The sequence below is a fragment of the Sebastes umbrosus genome, chromosome 14, assembly GCF_015220745.1.
Source record: "Sebastes umbrosus isolate fSebUmb1 chromosome 14, fSebUmb1.pri, whole genome shotgun sequence".
Classification (NCBI taxonomy): domain Eukaryota; kingdom Metazoa; phylum Chordata; class Actinopteri; order Perciformes; family Sebastidae; genus Sebastes; species Sebastes umbrosus.
The window spans coordinates 11,714,553-11,736,911 of NC_051282.1; the positions used below are offsets into that span (position 1 = coordinate 11,714,553).

General features: G+C 41.5%; 4 long non-coding RNA genes across 11 annotated transcripts in view; 2 read left to right on the plus strand and 2 right to left on the minus strand.

Moving 5' to 3' along the window:
- LOC119501720 overlaps nt 1–2,826 on the plus strand; it is a 15,994-nt gene extending 13,168 nt beyond the window's left edge. Inside the window, exon 3 of the long non-coding RNA XR_005209888.1 lies at nt 2,228–2,826. This is a non-coding gene — a long non-coding RNA (uncharacterized LOC119501720). The remainder of the gene's footprint in view (nt 1–2,227) is intronic.
- Nucleotides 1–9,254, minus strand: part of LOC119501723 — a 22,011-nt gene extending 12,757 nt beyond the window's left edge. Inside the window, exons 1-3 of one of the 5 annotated variants that reach the window (XR_005209899.1) lie at nt 9,158–9,254; nt 2,184–3,142; nt 1,888–1,994 (exon numbers count right to left, since the gene is read on the minus strand). This is a non-coding gene — a long non-coding RNA (uncharacterized LOC119501723). Of the gene's footprint in view, nt 1–1,887; nt 2,003–2,183; nt 3,143–9,157 lie in introns of those variants that run through there. The other 4 variants (XR_005209900.1, XR_005209898.1, XR_005209902.1 and 1 more) reach the window with 4 other exon arrangements.
- A 2,652-nt stretch (nt 9,255–11,906) lies between these two features.
- Nucleotides 11,907–19,082, minus strand: LOC119501722. Of its 4 annotated transcripts, none has more exons than XR_005209895.1 (3): nt 18,977–19,073; nt 12,099–13,071; nt 11,907–11,937 (listed from the first exon to the last, which is right to left on the minus strand). It is a non-coding gene; the product is annotated as an uncharacterized LOC119501722 (long non-coding RNA). The 4 variants fall into 4 exon arrangements; XR_005209897.1 differs by having other exon boundaries at nt 11,925–11,945; XR_005209896.1 differs by lacking the exon at nt 11,907–11,937 and adding an exon at nt 12,008–12,017.
- Nucleotides 16,437–17,375, plus strand: LOC119501727. Its single transcript, XR_005209905.1, has 2 exons — nt 16,437–16,684; nt 16,823–17,375. It is a non-coding gene; the product is annotated as an uncharacterized LOC119501727 (long non-coding RNA).
- Nucleotides 19,083–22,359: the final 3,277 nt, after the last annotated feature.

A 22,359-nucleotide genomic window follows, 5' to 3' on the forward strand; every position in this document is an offset into this window, starting at 1 on the left:
AGTCACTCAGTCAGTCAGTCAGTCACTCAGTCACTCACTCACTCACTCACTCAGTCAGTCACCCAGTCACTCAGTCAGTCACTCAGTCACTCAGTCAGTCACCAAGTCAGTCAGTCAGTCACTCACTCACTCACTCACTCAGTCAGTCACCCAGTCACTCAGTCAGTCACCCAGTCAGTCACTCAGTCACTCACTCACTCACTCACTCACTCAGTCAGTCACCCAGTCACTCAGTCAGTCACCCAGTCAGTCAGTCAGTCACTCAGTCACTCAGTCACTCAGTCAGTCACCCAGTCACCCAGTCAGTCACTCAGTCACTCACTCACTCACTCACTCAGTCAGTCACCCAGTCAGTCAGTCAGTCACTCAGTCACTCAGTCACTCAGTCAGTCACCCAGTCACCCAGTCAGTCACTCACTCACTCACTCAGTCAGTCACCCAGTCAGTCAGTCAGTCACTCAGTCAGTCACTCAGTCACTCAGTCAGTCACCAAGTCAGTCAGTCAGTCACTCACTCACTCACTCACTCAGTCAGTCACCCAGTCACTCAGTCAGTCACCCAGTCAGTCACTCAGTCACTCACTCACTCACTCACTCACTCAGTCAGTCACCCAGTCACTCAGTCACTCAGTCAGTCACCCAGTCAGTCAGTCAGTCACTCAGTCACTCAGTCACTCAGTCAGTCACCCAGTCACCCAGTCAGTCACTCAGTCACTCACTCACTCACTCACTCAGTCAGTCACCCAGTCAGTCAGTCAGTCACTCAGTCACTCAGTCACTCAGTCAGTCACCCAGTCACCCAGTCAGTCACTCACTCACTCACTCACTCAGTCAGTCACCCAGTCACTCAGTCAGTCAGTCAGTCACTCAGTCAGTCACCCAGTCAGTCACTCAGTCACTCACTCACTCACTCACTCAGTCAGTCACCCAGTCACTCAGTCAGTCACCCAGTCAGTCACTCAGTCACTCACTCACTCACTCACTCAGTCAGTCACCCAGTCACTCAGTCAGTCACCCAGTCAGTCAGTCAGTCACTCAGTCACTCAGTCACTCAGTCAGTCACCCCAGTCACCCAGTCAGTCACTCAGTCACTCACTCACTCACTCACTCACTCAGTCAGTCACCCAGTCAGTCAGTCAGTCACTCAGTCACTCAGTCAGTCACCCAGTCACCCAGTCAGTCACTCACTCACTCACTCACTCACTCACTCAGTCAGTCACCCAGTCAGTCAGTCAGTAACTCAGTCACTCAGTCACTCAGTCAGTCACCCAGTCACCCAGTCAGTCACTCACTCACTCACTCACTCAGTCAGTCACCCAGTCACTCAGTCAGTCACTCAGTCACTCAGTCAGTCACCCAGTCAGTCACTCAGTCACTCACTCACTCACTCACTCAGTCAGTCACCCAGTCACTCAGTCAGTCACCCAGTCAGTCAGTCAGTCACTCAGTCAGTCACCCAGTCAGTCACTCAGTCACTCACTCACTCACTCACTCAGTCAGTCACCCAGTCACTCAGTCAGTCACCCAGTCAGTCACTCAGTCACTCACTCACTCACTCACTCAGTCAGTCACCCAGTCACTCAGTCAGTCACCCAGTCAGTCAGTCAGTCACTCAGTCACTCAGTCAGTCACCCAGTCACCCAGTCAGTCACTCAGTCACTCAGTCAGTCACTCAGTCACTCAGTCACCCAGTCAGTCACTCAGTCAGTCACCCAGTCAGTCACTCAGTCACTCACTCACTCACTCACTCAGTCAGTCACCCAGTCACTCAGTCAGTCACCCAGTCAGTCACTCAGTCACTCACTCACTCACTCACTCAGTCAGTCACCCAGTCAGTCAGTCAGTCACCCAGTCACTCAGTCAGTCACTCAGTCACTCAGTCACTCACTCACTCACTCACTCAGTCAGTCACCCAGTCAGTCAGTCAGTCACCCAGTCACCCAGTCAGTCAGTCAGTCAGTCACTCAGTCACTCAGTCAGTCACCCAGTCAGTCACTCAGTCACTCAGTCACTCAGTCAGTCACCCAGTCAGTCAGTCAGTCACCCAGTCAGTCACTCAGTCACTCACTCACTCACTCACTCAGTCAGTCACCCAGTCAGTCACTCACTCACTCACTCACTCAGTCACTCACTCAGTCACTCACTCAGTCACTCACTCACTCACTCACTCAGTCACTCACTTACCCCCCACCACCCACCACGTTGCTTCTTCAGTCTTCAGTCTTCAGTCTTCCGTCTTCTTCAGTTAACAGCTGATAGTCCTCGATTGCTCAATGTTGATCCGGAGAGGCCTCATAGAGAACCCCGACCGGCACCGAACAACCCAGCTTTCCAGCAATATTAACCACGATGATCTGAACCTGATCGCAGCGCGGGTCCTATAAGTAAACTTTTCGAGCGAGGACTGTGACGTCAGTCATGACGTCTCTGTTGTCATGACGTCAGTCATGACGTCTCTGTTGTCATGATGTCAGTCATGACGTCTCTGTTGTCATGATGTCAGTCATGACGTCTGTGTAGTGATGACGATGATCTCCGATCAACCAATCAATGGGCTAAATGTGATAGTTTATTCAACGTCAGCATAAACATAATTTAATGATATCATGAATAGCTCTGACCCAGATCAGGGTTAATAAATGACCGTATTACAGTGATGAAATATAGTCATTTAAATGCTGTTGAAACAACAGTTATACTGGATGTGTTACAACCCAGAGGTGGTGTAGGGGTGAAGGAAGTAACATACAGCCGGTGTTATCAGGCAATCGCTTGTTTTATTGCCGTGAATGAAATTAAAGTAAAATAAAGCATACAATGGTTTGAATTATAATAACCAAAAACGAGGGTTTCGGGTGGCGCAAAAAGGAAAACACAAAGGCACACACCCTAGCTCTGAATATTATTAAATGACCGTATTCGGATCGGTATCGGTGCATCCCTACTATTCATGCCACTTAACTTCAGATACGATGAAGTGTTTCGGGTGAAGAATGGATGAACACTTGATCCGTTCATGCCCAGAGAGAGGAGGTGAATGCCGGTCAGCTGCGTCTGTAGTAGAGCCGGCGTCTGTCAGGGCCAACGCCTGCATCCCTGAGTGAGACACAGAGCGACATACAGGACACACAGGGAGAAGAAATCTGAAAGTATATTAAGAATATATACAGTATATACAGTATAAGATATATTTTGGGCTAAATGCGATAGTTTATTCAACGTCAGCATCTACATTATTTAATGATATCATGAATAGCTCTGACCCAGAATCAGGGTTATTAAATGACCGTATTCATTATTACTCTACATCCTATATATCACTTTATAGGCTGCACATATTCACATATTACATGTATTTATTGACGGACTGCACACACTATGTTCACCCATTCACTCTGTATCTTTTATATCTCTATTTATTGTTTTTATAATTGTTGTATACCTTTACCTCTCCTTTGTTTCGCTCTGTTTGCTGATGTTGCTGCTTTAACACCTGAATTTCCCTCCGGGGATTAATAAAGGTTCATCTTATCTTATCTTATCTTATGTTATGTTATGTTCTGAATGTATATGTTCTTAATATTCCCTTGTATAAAGTATTTCCTTTTATAATTGTAATGTGAATGTAACTGTAATGTAAATGTAATATAACTTATTATTTTAATGGAGGTTCCAGCAAAAAGTATTTCACACGTTTGTACCTGTATAACCGGCGTGACAATAAACATCTTGAATCTTGAATCTTGAATATAGTCATTTAAATGCTGTTGAAACAACAGTTATACTGGATGTAACCTGGACATTTCATAAAAACTTGTTGTGTGGAATCAGGTTGGAGCGTCATAGCCTTTTAAAATTTTACGCAGTAATTTGCAGAAATTGTCAGGAAATAACAGTAAAGTAAAGATGAGCAAAATCAATATAATGACAAGTTGTAGTATTAGAATTACCTGTAATTACTATTGGGTAATTATAGAGTCAAATCAAAACATAAACTCTTTATGACTTTATGACAGCTGCTAAATCAGGCCATGTGGCAGACGGATGCTTTGGATAACAATATAATCAAATAATCAAAAACGGGTGTAAGGTGATCCACAAATATGCAGAAAACATTCAAGTATAGTATTGATACAATTCTGCATGAGTCAAGCTTTACCTATATAACACTTTTTAAAATAACGTTACACATTTGGCAAAGTGTGCTGGCAAAAAGCAGAGATATCATGTATGCTGTTATTACTAATGCTAATACTAATCTAATATAGGGAGGCCGGTGACGTCACACGTGACACAGAACATAACTGGTAGGACTGCTGACATCTTCTGTGACGTCGTACATGACATCAATGCACATAAGAATTCCCACAAGAATTGTGACGTCACCTCACAGATATCTGCACTTAATTACAGTCAAATCAAATAGAATAATCCAATAATCCAACCATGCTCACTTTGATTAGTGGCCTGATGATCAAATGTTGCTGCCAGCAGCAGGTGGAGTTAAGGGAAGCTTCAATAGCCTAATACCAAGCTAGAGGGAAATGTTGATTTACCAGAAGATAAAGGAAGAAATCATTAATAATTTTTCAGTTATTACTCAATTTATGTTGACTTACACTGTAGCCTATTCAAGGTGACATTTGATGTGACTACATCATTAGAGCTAAATAAATGCAGTATTGCCTTTGGTATTCTTTCTCATTATCCAATTCAATCTGTAGGCCAACAGATATCATATTTTCAGTTGGTTTCATTGTAGCATAAATGCAATATCATATTTCTTTACAATTTGACTTATATAAATAGCTACATAAAAACCTTTTTACTAAACAAATATAGCCTACATTTATGTACACACTGTTGAAATGTATGTTGTATGTAGCCTAATGAAATGCATACAAAATACATTTGAAGTAGGATATATTGCCAAGATATGCGTATAAATATATCCAACACACACTTGCTCAGATATTTACTTGAATGCAGTAGCTTTAAGTAATAATCCATTATGTTTTCATATGAATCATTCAGTGCATTATCTTCTGATTGCTATATGCAACACAAATGCTATGAAAGGTCCTCTTGTGCACAGAAATTGAGTGTTTTTACAGCAGCAATAACTATGTATTTCTTATTTGTAGTATGTATTTCCTAATTAGAAACGCTGTGAAGAGAGAGGGTAAAAGATAGAATTTACAGAAACACAAACTTCAACAACAGAAAATCTCACAGGACAGGCCACACTCAGGGTAAATAAGCTCATTGGTGTTGCAGGACAAGCAGCCAGACATAAATGTCCTGTTAGACAGGAGAAATGGTGAGACAGAAGCATCATGCTATTGTTAGACAGGTCTCTCAGCCAGCAGTCCCTGAGTAAAGACACTCCCTGAGTTACAAACGCTCCTCTACTGCCTCCTGCTGGCCAGGACAGGATCCAACACTGATCCACAGTGGACTAACACAATAGGAATCCCAAAAATACACTTCATCTTACATCAAAACACAATAAATACTTCAACTTCAATGTGATTACATTCTGTGTGGGTCACATTCTTCCCAAGCCCAAAATATAAACTCGACTAAATATCAGTATACAGCACCGCAAATATGAATAGAAAAGCAACCCACATTTATTATACAGCATCCCAAATACGCTTTCCAGGGAATATTTGAGCGTCTGTGTCAGGAGACACAACATGCAGTGTGTGTATTTTGTAAGGGACGATTATATCTGTGGGTTACAAGTTGAGGTACAAACATGTCTTTTATTATGAATTGATAAAGTTGCTGCATCAGGTTACATTTCCGTGCTGTGCTCAATACTGCCTCTATTGGAGCCTAAATACTGTGTAATCTGGCTGCTTACATGATGCATAAAGTGAGAACTGCTGACATCTCAGAATTGATTAGTACTTGAGTAAATGTACTTAGTTACATTCCACCTCTGGTGACAGTTATGAAGCTGAGACACATAGTAGACTATTCAGATATATTCTATATGTCATCTTATTTCATTTGAGAAAGAAGGAAACTCTTTTCGAAAGTGACAATATCGACGTCTCCGATCAATCAATCAATCAATCAATTAATGAGCTATGCGATAGTTGTGTGATGTTTTTTTAAATAGTAATATTAATAGTAGCGACAGTAGCGACCGGTGGCTTGCTATATACAGTCAGTGCAATGGCACTGTATGTGATGCAGCTCATACAGGTTCATGACATCCCAGTTTTCTGACATATCTGTGACTTCTACAACATGTACAAAGCAGCAGCAGTGGTTCTTTCTTTCATGGTTGATGGAGGAAAGAGAGGCGAAAATTTGAAGCACAACATAACGTAACTTAAATGAACATAAACAATAGCACATGCTCAACAACAGCACTATGTAATGATGGAGAAGGTGCCTGATGCAGAGCACCACCTGATGCAGAGCAGCACCTGATGCAGAGCAGCCTGATGCAGAGCACCACCTGATGCTGGCGCGCCCTGAGCAGAAAAGCCCCAATCAAGCGATGCTCTCTCTCTCTCTCTTTCTCTTTCTCTCTCCTTCACCTGGACTCATCCCTGCCAGAACCTGCTGGCTGCTTTGTTTGTCTTTTCTTTAGTTTTCACTCACAACACATCACACTTCATCATCCTCACACATCCACATCTACATTACTGATGTTACTGACTGACACACTCCACATTGGTAGTTACTTCTGTATATCCTTAATTTATTTATAATAAATATCTTTAATTTACAATCATTCACTGCGTCCTTTCCCGTATTTGTCATGTCCTAGGAGCCGGGCTATGACAGATTGAGGGCTCGTCCAGCTGTTTCCTGCCGCGACGTGTAGATAAGATCTGGTAATGTGTATTTTTGTGCTTTTGGGCATTTTGATAATTAGTCGAGCTCTTTGTGATTTGTTTGGACCATTTGGGTCAGTTAAACGGTAAAAACTGTCTGCAGCAGAAGTTTGATCGTGGCCTGTTTGTGTGTTTCAGAAAATTTGGTGCGCGTGTGCGTAAAGTTGGTTTGGAGCGCCCGCAGCACGGCGCGCTCTGCTCCTCTGTTTACCTGCTGTAGTACCGCAGGTAACCGGATCGGCTTGTGAGTGCGCGAATGTTGGTTTGAGGGAAAGGACAACGCATTTGGACTTTACAGGGTAAGTTAAGAAAGAAAACGTAAACAGAAAACTGTTCTCCGCTTTTCATTTTGAAAGAGCAACAATGAGTCATGATCATTGGTCGTTGACCAGAACTGTTACTTCATCATTCTCTCAGCCAATCTGGCCGACCAGTCCTGAGACTAACCAGGCTCTCTCTCTCCAGAGGAGGTCTGAACCTGGTCTCCGCGGGCTCCAGGCCTGAGAAGGGCTGATAGTCCTCATGTAGCTCAGAGGAGAGCCGGTCCGAGCCTCTACTCCAGACTGACGCATTGTCAGAAAGGAGCTGTCCTCTAGGCTGACCTTCAGTGACCTTCAGTCAGCCTAGAGGAGAGGTTCCGGCCGGATCTGCTCCGAACAACCTAGCTTTTCAGCCAATCCCTTACACGGGTTCCCCCTTTAGAAAAAGCTTAAAAAGCTTTTCAGCAATCTCCTAGGTAGGAAATTTGAACCTGATCGCAGAGCGGGTCCTATAAGTAAACTTTTCGAGCGAGGACTTTGACGTCAGTCATGACGTCATGACATCAAAGACGATGATCTCCGATCAACCAATCAATGGGTTAAATGCGATAGTTTATTCAACGTCATCATCTACATTATTTAATGATATCATGAATAGCTCTGACCCAGATCAGGGTTATTAAATGACCGTATTCCAATGATGAAATATCGTCATTTAAATGCTGTTGAAACAACAGTTATACTGGATGTAACCTGACATTTCATCCAATATATCTATATATATCTATATATATATATCTATGTCAAATGTATTTTGTATGCATTACATTAGGCTACATACAACATACATTTCCACATTTTGTACATAAATGTAGGCTATATTTGTTTAATAAAAAGGTTTTTATGTAGCTATTTATACAAATCAAATTGTAAACAAATATGATATTAGCCCAATACCAAAGGCAATACTGCATTTATTTAGCTCTAATGATGCAGTCACATCAAATGTCACCTTGAATAGGCTACAGTGTAAGTCAACATAAATTGAGTATAACTGAAAACATATTAATGATTTCTTCCTTTATCTTCTGGTAAATCAACATTTCCCTCTAGCTTGGCATTAGGCTATTGAAGCTTCCCTTAACTCCACCTGCTGCTGGCAGCGACATTTGATCATCAGGCCACTAATCAAAGTGAGCATGGTCGGATTATTGGATTATTCTATTTGATTTGACCGTAATTGAGTGCAGACTATCTGTGAAGTGACGTCACAATTCTTGTGGGGATTCTTATGTTCTGTGATGTCATGTACGACGTCACAGAAGATGTCAGCAGTCCTACCAGTTATGTTCTATGTCATGTGTGACGTCACCGTCTGCCACATGGCCTGATTTAGCAGCTGTCATAAAGTCATAAAGAGTTTTTGTTTTGATTTGACTCTATAATTACCCAATAGTAATTACAGGTAATTCTAATACTACAACTTGTCATTATATTGATTTTGCTCATCTTTACTTTTATTTCCTGACAATTTCTGCACATTACTACGTCAAATGTTAAAGGGCTATGACGCTCCAACCTGATTCCACACAACAAGTTTTTATGAAATGTCCAGGTTACATCCAGTATAACTGTTGTTTCAACAGCATTTAAATGACTATATTCAAGATTCAAGATGTTTATTGTCACGCCGGTTATACAGGTACAAACGTGTGAAATACTTTTTGCTGGGAAGCTCCATTAAAATAATAAGTTATATTACATTTACATTACAATTATAAAAGGAAATACTTTGTACAAGGGCATATTAAGAACATATACATTATATACAGTATAACTGTTGTTTCAACAGCATTTAAATGACTATATTTCATCATAGGAATACGGTCATTTAATAAACCCTGATTCTGGGTCAGAGCTATTCATAATATTATTAAATAATGTTTATGCTGACGTTGAATAAACTACCGCATTTAGCCCACTGATTGGTTGATCGATCATCGTCTGTGATGTCATGACTGACGTCATAGTCCTTTCCTACCTAGGAGATTGCTGAAAAGCTAGGTTGTCCGGAGCAGATCCGGCCGGAACCTCTGCTGTAGGCTGACTGGAAGGTCACTGACTGGAAGGTCACTGACTGAAGGTCACTGACTGAAGGTCACTGACTGGAAGGTCACTGACTGAAGGTCAGCCTAGAGGACAGCTCCTTTCTGACAACGGGGTCAGTCTGGAGTAGAGGCTCGGACCGGCTCTCCTCTGAGCTACATGAGGACTATCAGCCCTTCTCAGAACAGGAGCCGCGGGGACCAGGTTCAGACCTCCTCTGGAGAGAGAGAGCCTGGTTACACACAGGACAAGGCCGGAAAAACATGCAGTGATAGCAGAACCAACAATGGGCAGAAGAGCCAAAACGTTATCACCCACTACAAAGTGGCGATAATCAGCAGAACGATCAGCTTGAGTTTTCATCCCAGATTGTGAGCTAATCAGCGCATTATTCCAGTCTACACCTTCCTCACTCATGAACACATCACTATCAACAAAGTAACCGACATCTGCCTCTTTGAGCTGTTCTCCTCTCACCACAGCCGCGGAACATTTCTGAGGACTCTGGTCCACCTTTTTATCCATAACGAGCTGCCCTCGTTCCAACTAACCGGGGTTCATCAGGAACGGTGGTTTCGCGGTACCTCGGCCGTTTTGATGTCCACACAAGACTCTTGACACCGGTTCACTCTCCGGTTCTGTCTCTCCTGCAAAGAGTGGCATACAAACACTGTCAGACAACATGATGTCCTGCTGTTTCTGTTGCCTGATCGCGCGTAATTACGCACGAAGGGTACAGTTTGGCTGTACGTCGGCCTCAACGTGATCAGCAGGTGAATTAAACACCTCCAGAGCAGGAGATACTTTTCCTCCGGTAATATCGTTTCCAGTGGCGGCTGGTGGAATTGTTTCTCGGTTTGGCTGTGCCACATCCAATCAATTTCAGCAAACATCCCGGTATGATTTAATGCATCAAAAACACATTACTACCTTGCAGTTAAATAATTAACAATTATTTTATTCCAACAGGAAGAGTAAATAATACTTTGAAAAAACACAACAGTATAAAATGTACTCAGTGGCGGAATGTAACTAAGTACTTAAATACAATTTTGAGGTATACTTCTACTTTACTTGAGTATTTGCATGTTCTGCTACTTTCTACTTCTACATCTCAGAGGGAATAGTAGACTTTTTACTCCACTACATTTATCTGACAACTTTAGTTACTTTACAGATTCAGATTATTAACACAAAATATAATCGCATTACAATCAAATTACACATATTACTGGGTGCATTCCATATTTAAAACACAAATATTGACATTTTGTATAATTTTTATTATTATTATTAGTATTAGTATTAGTATTAGTATTAGTAGTAGTATTAGTATTAGTAGTAGGAGCCGGTCAGCACTGATAGAATCACAGACTACGATCCGCCCGTGACGCGTAAAATACGCCCGGGTGTCTGGTCCTCTGGCTCACCTGTCAGTGACACCAGCCCGTCCAATACAAAGGGCTTAAAACATCTGGATCTGGACTCTCAACATCATGTTCACTCTGGCCAGCTGGAACTACAGGTGATACTGATTTAATCAAACCTATATGTCTTTGGGTTGGGACACATCAGGTGAAGATTGCTGCTGCTCCTTTCGCGTTTGAGGAGCAAGCAACTCACAATAATGTGTGTGTGGTCTGAGGACAATAAAAACACTCTCTCTCCTCCCGGTGGAAAGAGGGAGCTTTTGGAAAATTGTCCGCTGTGGCTGATGGAGGAAAGAGAGGCGAACATTTGCTTCTCGCTTGGTGTGAATGCACGATAATACAATACGAAGCACAACATAACGTAACTTAAACGAATATAAACAACAGCACATGCTCAACAACAGCACTATGTGATGATACATTGAACCACTGACACACTCCACAGAAAACCTAAACACAGAACTGTTTCTCCTCCTTTTCATTTAGAAAGAGCAACTATGAGGAAACTCCAACCGTCTACCGACTGATGGAGTTTCCTCATTGGTCGATGACCAGCACTGTTACTACACCACTCACTCACTCACTCACTCACTCACTCACTCACTCGCTCAGTCAGTCACTCAGTCACTCAGTCAGTCACTCACTCAGTCAGTCAGTCACTCACTCACTCACTCACTCGCTCACTCACTCACTCAGTCAGTCACTCAGTCACCCAGTCAGTCACTCAGTCACTCAGTCAGTCAGTCACTCACTCAGTCAGTCACTCAGTCACCCAGTCAGTCACTCAGTCACCCAGTCAGTCACCCAGTCACTCACTCACTCAGTCAGTCACTCAGTCACCAGTCAGTCACTCAGTCACCCAGTCAGTCACTCAGTCACCCAGTCAGTCACTCAGTCACTCACTCACCCAGTCAGTCACTCAGTCACCCAGTCAGTCACTCAGTCACTCACTCACTCAGTCACTCACTCAGTCACTCACCCAGTCAGTCACCCAGTCACTCAGTCAGTCAGTCAGTCAGTCACCCAGTCAGTCAGTCAGTCACTCAGTCACTCACTCACTCACTCAGTCAGTCACTCAGTCACTCAGTCAGTCACCCAGTCAGTCACTCAGTCACTCACTCACTCACTCACTCAGTCAGTCACCCAGTCACTCAGTCAGTCACCCAGTCAGTCACTCAGTCACTCACTCACTCACTCACTCAGTCAGTCACCCAGTCACTCAGTCAGTCACCAGTCAGTCAGTCACTCAGTCACTCAGTCAGTCACCCAGTCAGTCAGTCAGTCACTCAGTCACTCAGTCAGTCACCCAGTCAGTCACTCAGTCACTCACTCACTCACTCACTCAGTCAGTCACCCAGTCAGTCACTCACTCACTCACTCACTCAGTCACTCACTCAGTCACTCACTCAGTCACTCACTCACTCACTCACTCAGTCACTCACTTACCCCCCACCACCCACCACGTTGCATCTTCAGTCTTCCGTCTTCAGTCTTCAGTCTTCAGTCTTCCGTCTTCTTCAGTTAACAGCTGATAGTCCTCGATTGCTCAATGTTGATCCGGAGAGGCCTCATAGAGAACCCCGACCGGCACCGAACAACCCAGCTTTCCAGCAATATTAACCACGATGATCTGAACCTGATCGCAGCGCGGGTCCTATAAGTAAACTTTTCGAGCGAGGACTGTGACGTCAGTCATGACGTCTCTGTTGTCATGACGTCAGTCATGACGTCTCTGTTGTCATGACGTCAGTCATGACGTCTGTGTTGTCATGATGTCAGTCATGACGTCTGTGTAGTGATGACGATGATCTCCGATCAACCAATCAATGGGCTAAATGTGATAGTTTATTCAACGTCAGCATAAACATAATTTAATGATATCATGAATAGCTCTGACCCAGATCAGGGTTAATAAATGACCGTATTACAGTGATGAAATATAGTCATTTAAATGCTGTTGAAACAACAGTTCTACTGGATGTGTTACAACCCAGAGGTGGTGTAGGGGTGAAGGAAGTAACATACAGCCGGTGTTATCAGGCAATCGCTTGTTTTATTGCCGTGAATGAAATTAAAGTAAAATAAAGCATACAATGGTTTGAATTATAATAACCAAAAACGAGGGTTTCGGGTGGCGCAAAAAGGAAAACACAAAGGCACACACCCTAGCTCTGAATATTATTAAATGACCGTATTCGGATCGGTATCGGTGCATCCCTACTATTCATGCCACTTAACTTCAGATACGATGAAGTGTTTCGGGTGAAGAATGGATGAACACTTGATCCGTTCATGCCCAGAGAGAGGAGGTGAATGCCGGTCAGCTGCGTCTGTAGTAGAGCCGGCGTCTGTCAGGGCCAACGCCTGCATCCCTGAGTGAGACACAGAGCGACATACAGGACACACAGGGAGAAGAAATCTGAAAGTATATTAAGAATATATACAGTATATACAGTATAAGATATATTTTGGGCTAAATGCGATAGTTTATTCAACGTCAGCATCTACATTATTTAATGATATCATGAATAGCTCTGACCCAGAATCAGGGTTATTAAATGACCGTATTCATTATTACTCTACATCCTATATATCACTTTATAGGCTGCACATATGCACATATTACATGTATTTATTGACGGACTGCACACACTATGTTCACCCATTCACTCTGTATCTTTTATATCTCTATTTATTGTTTTTATAATTGTTGTATACCTTTACCTCTCCTTTGTTTCACTCTGTTTGCTGATGTTGCTGCTTTAACACCTGAATTTCCCTCCGGGGATTAATAAAGGTTCATCTTATCTTATCTTATCTTATGTTATGTTCTGAATGTATATGTTCTTAATATTCCCTTGTATAAAGTATTTCCTTTTATAATTGTAATGTGAATGTAACTGTAATGTAAATGTAATATAACTTATTATTTTAATGGAGGTTCCAGCAAAAAGTATTTCACACGTCCAGTTATACTGGATGTAACCTGGACATTTCATAAAAACTTGTTGTGTGGAATCAGGTTGGAGCGTCATAGCCTTTTAAAATTTTACGCAGTAATGTGCAGAAATTGTCAGGAAATAACAGTAAAGTAAGATGAGCAAAATCAATATAATGACAAGTTGTAGTATTAGAATTACCTGGAATTACTATTGGGTAATTATAGAGTCAAATCAAAACATAAACTCTTTATGACTTTATGACAGCTGCTAAATCAGGCCATGTGGCAGACGGATGCTTTGGATAACAATATAATCAAATAATCAAAAACGGGTGTAAGGTGATCCACAAATATGCAGAAAACATTCAAGTATAGTATTGATACAATTCTGCATGAGTCAAGCTTTAGCTATATAACACTTTTTGTAATAACGTTACACATCTGGCAAAAAGCAGAGATATCATGTATGCTGTTATTACTAATGCTAATACTAATCTAATATAGGGAGGCCGGTGACGTCACACGTGACACAGAACATAACTGGTAGGACTGCTGACATCTTCTGTGACGTCGTACATGACATCAATGCACATAAGAATTCCCACAAGAATTGTGACGTCACCTCACAGATAGTCTGCACTTAATTACAGTCAAATCAAATAGAATAATCCAATAATCCGACCATGCTCACTTTGATTAGTAGCCTGATGATCAAATGTTGCTGCCAGCAGCAGGTGGAGTTAAGGGAAGCTTCAATAGCCTAATGCCAAGCTAGAGGGAAATGTTGATTTACCAGAAGATAAAGGAAGAAATCATTAATAATTTTTCAGTTATACTCAATTTATGTTGACTTACACTGTAGCCTATTCAAGGTGACATTTGATGTGACTACATCATTAGAGCTAAATAAATGCAGTATTGCCTTTGGTATTCTTTCTCATTATCCAATTCAATCTGTAGGCCAACAGATATCATATTTTCAGTTGGTTTCATTGTAGCATAAATGCAATATCATATTTCTTTACAATTTGACTTATGTAAATAGCTACATAAAAACCTTTTACTAAACAAATATAGCCTACATTTATGTACACACTGTTGAAATGTATGTTGTATGTAGCCTAATGAAATGCATACAAAATACATTTGAAGTAGGATATATTGCCAAGATATGCGTATAAATATATCCAACACACACGTGCTCAGATATTTACTTGAATGCAGTAGCTTTAAGTAATAATCCATTATGTTTTCATATGAATCATTCAGTGCATTATCTTCTGATTGCTATATGCAACACAAATGCTATGAAAGGTCCTCTTGTGCACAGAAATTGAGTGTTTTTACAGCAGCAATAACTATGTATTTCTTATTTGTAGTATGTATTTCCTAATTAGAAACGCTGTGAAGAGAGAGGGTAAAAGATAGAATTTACAGAAACACAAACTTCAACAACAGAAAATCTCACAGGACAGGCCACACTCAGGGTAAATAAGCTCATTGGTGTTGCAGGACAAGCAGCCAGACATAAATGTCCTGTTAGACAGGAGAAATGGTGAGACAGAAGCATCATGCTATTGTTAGACAGGTCTCTCAGCCAGCAGTCCCTGAGTAAAGACACTCCCTGAGTTACAAACGCTCCTCTACTGCCTCCTGCTGGCCAGGACAGGATCCAACACTGATCCACAGTGGACTAACACAATAGGAATCCCAAAAATACACTTCATCTTACATCAAAACACAATAAATACTTCAACTTCAATGTGATTACATTCTGTGTGGGTCACATTCTTCCCAAGCCCAAAATATAAACTCGACTAAATATCAGTATACAGCACCGCAAATATGAATAGAAAAGCAACCCACATTTATTATACAGCATCCCAAATACGCTTTCCAGGGAATATTTGAGCGTCTGTGTCAGGAGACACAACATGCAGTGTGTGTATTTTGTAAGGGACGATTATATCTGTGGGTTACAAGTTGAGGTACAAACATGTCTTTTATTATGAATTGATAAAGTTGCTGCATCAGGTTACATTTCCGTGCTGTGCTCAATACTGCCTCTATTGGAGCCTAAATACTGTGTAATCTGGCTGCTTACATGATGCATAAAGTGAGAACTGCTGACATCTCAGAATTGATTAGTACTTGAGTAAATGTACTTAGTTACATTCCACCTCTGGTGACAGTTATGAAGCTGAGACACATAGTAGACTATTCAGATATATTCTATATGTCATCTTATTTCATTTGAGAAAGAAAGAAACTCTTTTCGAAAGTGACAATATCGACGTCTCCGATCAATCAATCAATCAATCAATTAATGAGCTAATGCGATAGTTGTGTGATGTTTTTTAAATAGTAATATTAATAGTAGCGACAGTAGCGACCGGTGGCTTGCTATATACAGTCAGTGCAATGGCACTGTATGTGATGCAGCTCATACAGGTTCATGACATCCCAGTTTTCTGACATATCTGTGACTTCTACAACATATACAAAGCAGCAGCAGTGGTTCTTTCTTTCATGGTTGATGGAGGAAAGAGAGGCGAAAATTTGAAGCACAACATAACGTAACTTAAATGAACATAAACAATAGCACATGCTCAACAACAGCACTATGTAATGATGGAGAAGGTGCCTGATGCAGAGCACCACCTGATGCAGAGCAGCACCTGATGCAGAGCACCACCTGATGCAGAGCACCACCTGATGCTGGCGCGCCCTGAGCAGAAAAGCCCCAATCAAGCGATGCTCTCTCTCTTTCTCTTTCTCTTTCTCTCTCCTTCACCTGGACTCATCCCTGCCAGAACCTGCTGCCTTTGTTTGTCTTTTCTTTAGTTTTCACTCACAACACATCACACTTCATCATGCTCACACATCCACATCTACATTACTGATGTTACTGACTGACACACTCCACATTGGTAGTTACTTCTGTATATCCTTAATTTATTTATAATAAATATCTTTAATTTACAATCATTCACTGCGTCCTTTCCCGTATTTGTCATGTCCTAGGAGCCGGGCTATGACAGATTGAGGGCTCGTCCAGCTGTTTCCTGCCGCGACGTGTAGATAAGATCTGGTAATGTGTATTTTTGTGCTTTTGGGCATTTTGATAATTAGTCGAGCTCTTTGTGATTTGTTTGGACCATTTGGGTCAGTTAAACGGTAAAAGCTGTCTGCAGCAGAAGTTTGATCGTGGCCTGTTTGTGTGTTTCAGAAAATTTGGTGCGCGTGTGCGTAAAGTTGGTTTGGAGCGCCCGCAGCACGGCGCGCTCTGCTCCTCTGTTTACCTGCTGTAGTACCGCAGGTAACCGGATCGGCTTGTGAGTGCGCGAATGTTGGTTTGAGGGAAAGGACAACGCATTTGGACTTTACAGGGTAAGTTAAGAAAGAAAACGTAAACAGAAAACTGTTCTCCGCTTTTCATTTTGAAAGAGCAACAATGAGTCATGATCATTGGTCGTTGACCAGAACTGTTACTTCATCATTCTCTCAGCCAATCTGGCCGACCAGTCCTGAGACTAACCAGGCTCTCTCTCTCCAGAGGAGGTCTGAACCTGGTGAGAAGGGCTGATAGTCCTCATGTAGCTCAGAGGAGAGCCGGTCCGAGCCTCTACTCCAGACTGACGCATTGTCAGAAAGGAGCTGTCCTCTAGGCTGACCTTCAGTGACCTTCAGTCAGCCTAGAGGAGAGGTTCCGGCCGGATCTGCTCCGAACAACCTAGCTTTTCAGCCAATCCCTTACACGGGTTCCCCCTTTAGAAAAAGCTTAAAAAGCTTTTCAGCAATCTCCTAGGTAGGAAATTTGAACCTGATCGCAGAGCGGGTCCTATAAGTAAACTTTTCGAGCGAGGACTTTGACGTCAGTCATGACGTCATGACATCAAAGACGATGATCTCCGATCAACCAATCAATGGGTTAAATGCGATAGTTTATTCAACGTCATCATCAACATTATTTAATGATATCATGAATAGCTCTGACCCAGAATCAGGGTTATTAAATGACCGTATTCCAATGATGAAATATCGTCATTTAAATGCTGTTGAAACAACAGTTATACTGGATGTAACCTGACATTTCATCCAATATATCTATATATATATATATATCTATGTCAAATGTATTTTGTATGCATTACATTAGGCTACATACAACATACATTTCCACATTTTGTACATAAATGTAGGCTATATTTGTTTAATAAAAAGGTTTTTATGTAGCTATTTATACAAATCAAATTGTAAACAAATATGATATTAGCCCAATACCAAAGGCAATACTGCATTTATTTAGCTCTAATGATGCAGTCACATCAAATGTCACCTTGAATAGGCTACAGTGTAAGTCAACATACATTGAGTATAACTGAAAACATATTAATGATTTCTTCCTTTATCTTCTGGTAAATCAACATTTCCCTCTAGCTTGGCATTAGGCTATTGAAGCTTCCCTTAACTCCACCTGCTGCTGGCAGCAACATTTGATCATCAGGCTACTAATCAAAGTGAGCATGGTCGGATTATTGGATTATTCTATTTGATTTGACCGTAATTGAGTGCAGACTATCTGTGAAGTGACGTCACAATTCTTGTGGGGATTCTTATGTTCTGTGATGTCATGTACGACGTCACAGAAGATGTCAGCAGTCCTACCAGTTATGTTCTATGTCATGTGTGACGTCACCGTCTGCCACATGGCCTGATTTAGCAGCTGTCATAAAGTCATAAAGAGTTTATGTTTTGATTTGACTCTATAATTACCCAATAGTAATTACAGGTAATTCTAATACTACAACTTGTCATTATATTGATTTTGCTCATCTTTACTGTTATTTCCTGACAATTTCTGCACATTACTACGTCAAATGTTAAAGGGCTATGACGCTCCAACCTGATTCCACACAACAAGTTTTTATGAAATGTCCAGGTTACATCCAGTATAACTGTTGTTTCAACAGCATTTAAATGACTATATTCAAGATTCAAGATGTTTATTGTCACGCCGGTTATACAGGTACAAACGTGTGAAATACTTTTTGCTGGGAAGCTCCGTTAAAATAATAAGTTATATTACATTTACATTACAATTATAAAAGGAAATACTTTGTACAAGGGCATATTAAGAACATATACATTAAGAACATATACATTATATACAGTATAACTGTTGTTTCAACAGCATTTAAATGACTATATTTCATCATAGGAATACGGTCATTTAATAAACCCTGATTCTGGGTCAGAGCTATTCATAATATTATTAAATAATGTTTATGCTGACGTTGAATAAACTACCGCATTTAGCCCACTGATTGGTTGATCGATCATCGTCTGTGATGTCATGACTGACGTCATAGTCCTTTCCTACCTAGGAGATTGCTGAAAAGCTAGGTTGTCCGGAGCAGATCCGGCCGGAACCTCTGCTGTAGGCTGACTGGAAGGTCACTGACTGGAAGGTCACTGACTGAAGGTCACTGACTGAAGGTCACTGACTGGAAGGTCACTGACTGAAGGTCAGCCTAGAGGACAGCTCCTTTCTGACAACGGGGTCAGTCTGGAGTAGAGGCTCGGACCGGCTCTCCTCTGAGCTACATGAGGACTATCAGCCCTTCTCAGAACAGGAGCCGCGGGGACCAGGTTCAGACCTCCTCTGGAGAGAGAGAGCCTGGTTACACACAGGACAAGGCCGGAAAAACATGCAGTGATAGCAGAACCAACAATGGGCAGAAGAGCCAAAACGTTATCACCCACTACAAAGTGGCGATAATCAGCAGAACGATCAGCTTGAGTTTTCATCCCAGATTGTGAGCTAATCAGCGCATTATTCCAGTCTACACCTTCCTCACTCATGAACACATCACTATCAACAAAGTAACCGACATCTGCCTCTTTGAGCTGTTCTCCTCTCACCACAGCCGCGGAACATTTCTGAGGACTCTGGTCCACCTTTTTATCCATAACGAGCTGCCCTCGTTCCAACTAACCGGGGTTCATCAGGAACGGTGGTTTCGCGGTACCTCGGCCGTTTTGATGTCCACACAAGACTCTTGACACCGGTTCACTCTCCGGTTCTGTCTCTCCTGCAAAGATTGGCATACAAACACTGTCAGACAACATGATGTCCTGCTGTTTCTGTTGCCTGATCGCGCGTAATTACGCACGAAGGGTACAGTTTGGCTGTACGTCGGCCTCAACGTGATCAGCAGGTGAATTACAGTTTTTCTCGATTGTTTACACACATTTTCTGAAAGCATGCCTCATACTCTCAGAACTCTACACACAAATCAAAAAACACACACACGATGGGCAAAACCCCTCGATTCTCCTGCAAAATGAAACTTTACATTCAAAACAATGTTATTTCTTCTCAAAATGGTATTTTGTTTTCAAATGACACACACAAACCATCATATGAATAGACATTTATAAGAACCAGTTGAACACTGATGTGCTCAATGTAAAACACTATGATGAATGGAAAACACTTCTTCTCCATTCATCATAATGACTTGTCTTTTTTTTGTTCAGTGTTACACTTACTACAGACAGTACATACATAAGTGTGTTGTAAAATAATTTAGAATATTGTTTTTATACTCAGAACACACAAATACACGGTAACACATATATTTTATTTTCCCCACAAAAACAATGTACACAGTGTACATCCCAACCAACACAAAGTTGCACATACAGTGGTCTACATACAAAACAACAGAGGAATTTACTGTATACAGTTACAGTAAAAAAAACGAAAAAAAACAACTATGCTGCATCCTCTCTTCTGTTTCGGTCTGGCCACAGCACCTCATCCACATCACAAGCAATGTTTTCCCTGGCCAAGCAACGGGGGAAATATCGCTTAGCATGTCGAATCCAGCCATGAAAAGCATCAACTGATTGCTAATTGTAACACTGTGTGACAGGTGTTTGCCCATGTGATGAGTCAGTGTGCATAGTAGGGCAATTGACTTTAGAATTTTGAATGACAGTGTGTTCCTTGTGAAAACGAGATTTTCTTCATGAAAATTGTGCCAAATGCAGAGAATTGTGTGTAGTGTTTTGAAAAAAGTGTGTTTTAGAACTGCAATTTGAGTGTAAAGCAGGAATTGTGCTTGTAGTTTAGCAGAATTGGTTCAGGGGGTTGGTGCATGAGTTACATGTTGTGGTCATTGTGTGTCAAGTACCAGTATTTGTGTGTAAACAATTGAGAAAAACTGTGAACACCTCCAGAGCAGGAGATACTTTTCCTCCGGTAATATCGTTTCCAGTGGCGGCTGGTGGAATTGTTTCTCGGTTTGGCTGTGCCACATCCAATCAATTTCAGCAAACATCCCGGTATGATTTAATGCATCAAAAACACATTACTACCTTGCAGTTAAATAATTAACAATTATTTTATTCCAAAAGGAAGAGTAAATAATACTTTGAAAAAACACAACAGTATAAAATGTACTCAGTGGCGGAATGTAACTAAGTACTTAAATACAATTTTGAGGTATACTTCTACTTTACTTGAGTATTTCCATGTTCTGCTACTTTCTACTTCTACATCTCAGAGGGAATAGTAGACTTTTTACTCCACTACATTTATCTGACAACTTTAGTTACTTTACAGATTCAGATTATTAACACAAAATATAATCGCATTACAATCAAATTACACATATTACTGGGTGCATTCCATATTTAAAACACAAATATTGACATTTTGTATAATTTTTATTATTAGTAGTAGTATTATTATTAGTAGTAGTATTATTAGTAGTATTATTATTAGTAGTAGTATTAGTAGTAGTAGTAGTAGTAGTAGTAGTATTAGGAGTAGTATTAGTAGTAGTATTAGTAGTAGTAGTAGGAGCCGGTCAGCACTGATAGAATCACAGACTACGATCCGCCCGTGACGCGTAAAATACGCCCGGGTGTCTGGTCCTCTGGCTCACCTGTCAGTGACACCAGCCCGTCCAATACAAAGGGCTTAAAACATCTGGATCTGGACTCTCAACATCATGTTCACTCTGGCCAGCTGGAACTACAGGTGATACTGATTTAATCAAACCTATATGTCTTTGGGTTGGGACACATCAGGTGAAGATTGCTGCTGCTCCTTTCGCGTTTGAGGAGCAAGCAACTCACAATAATGTGTGTGTGGTCTGAGGACAATAAAAACACTCTCTCTCCTCCCGGTGGAAAGAGGGAGCTTTTGGAAAATTGTCCGCTGTGGCTGATGGAGGAAAGAGAGGCGAACATTTGCTTCTCGCTTGGTGTGAATGCACGATAATACAATACGAAGCACAACATAACGTAACTTAAACGAATATAAACAACAGCACATGCTCAACAACAGCACTATGTGATGATACATTGAACCACTGACACACTCCACAGAAAACCTAAACACAGAACTGTTCTCCTCCTTTTCATTTAGAAAGAGCAACTATGAGGAAACTCCAACCGTCTACCGACTGATGGAGTTTTCTCATTGGTCGATGACCAGCACTGTTACTACACCACTCACTCACTCACTCACTCACTCACTCACTCACTCACTCAGTCAGTCACTCAGTCACTCAGTCAGTCACTCAGTCACTCAGTCACTCAGTCACTCAGTCACTCAGTCAGTCACTCAGTCACTCACTCACTCAGTCAGTCACTCAGTCACCCAGTCAGTCACTCAGTCACCCAGTCAGTCACCCAGTCACTCACTCACTCAGTCAGTCACTCAGTCACCCAGTCAGTCACTCAGTCACT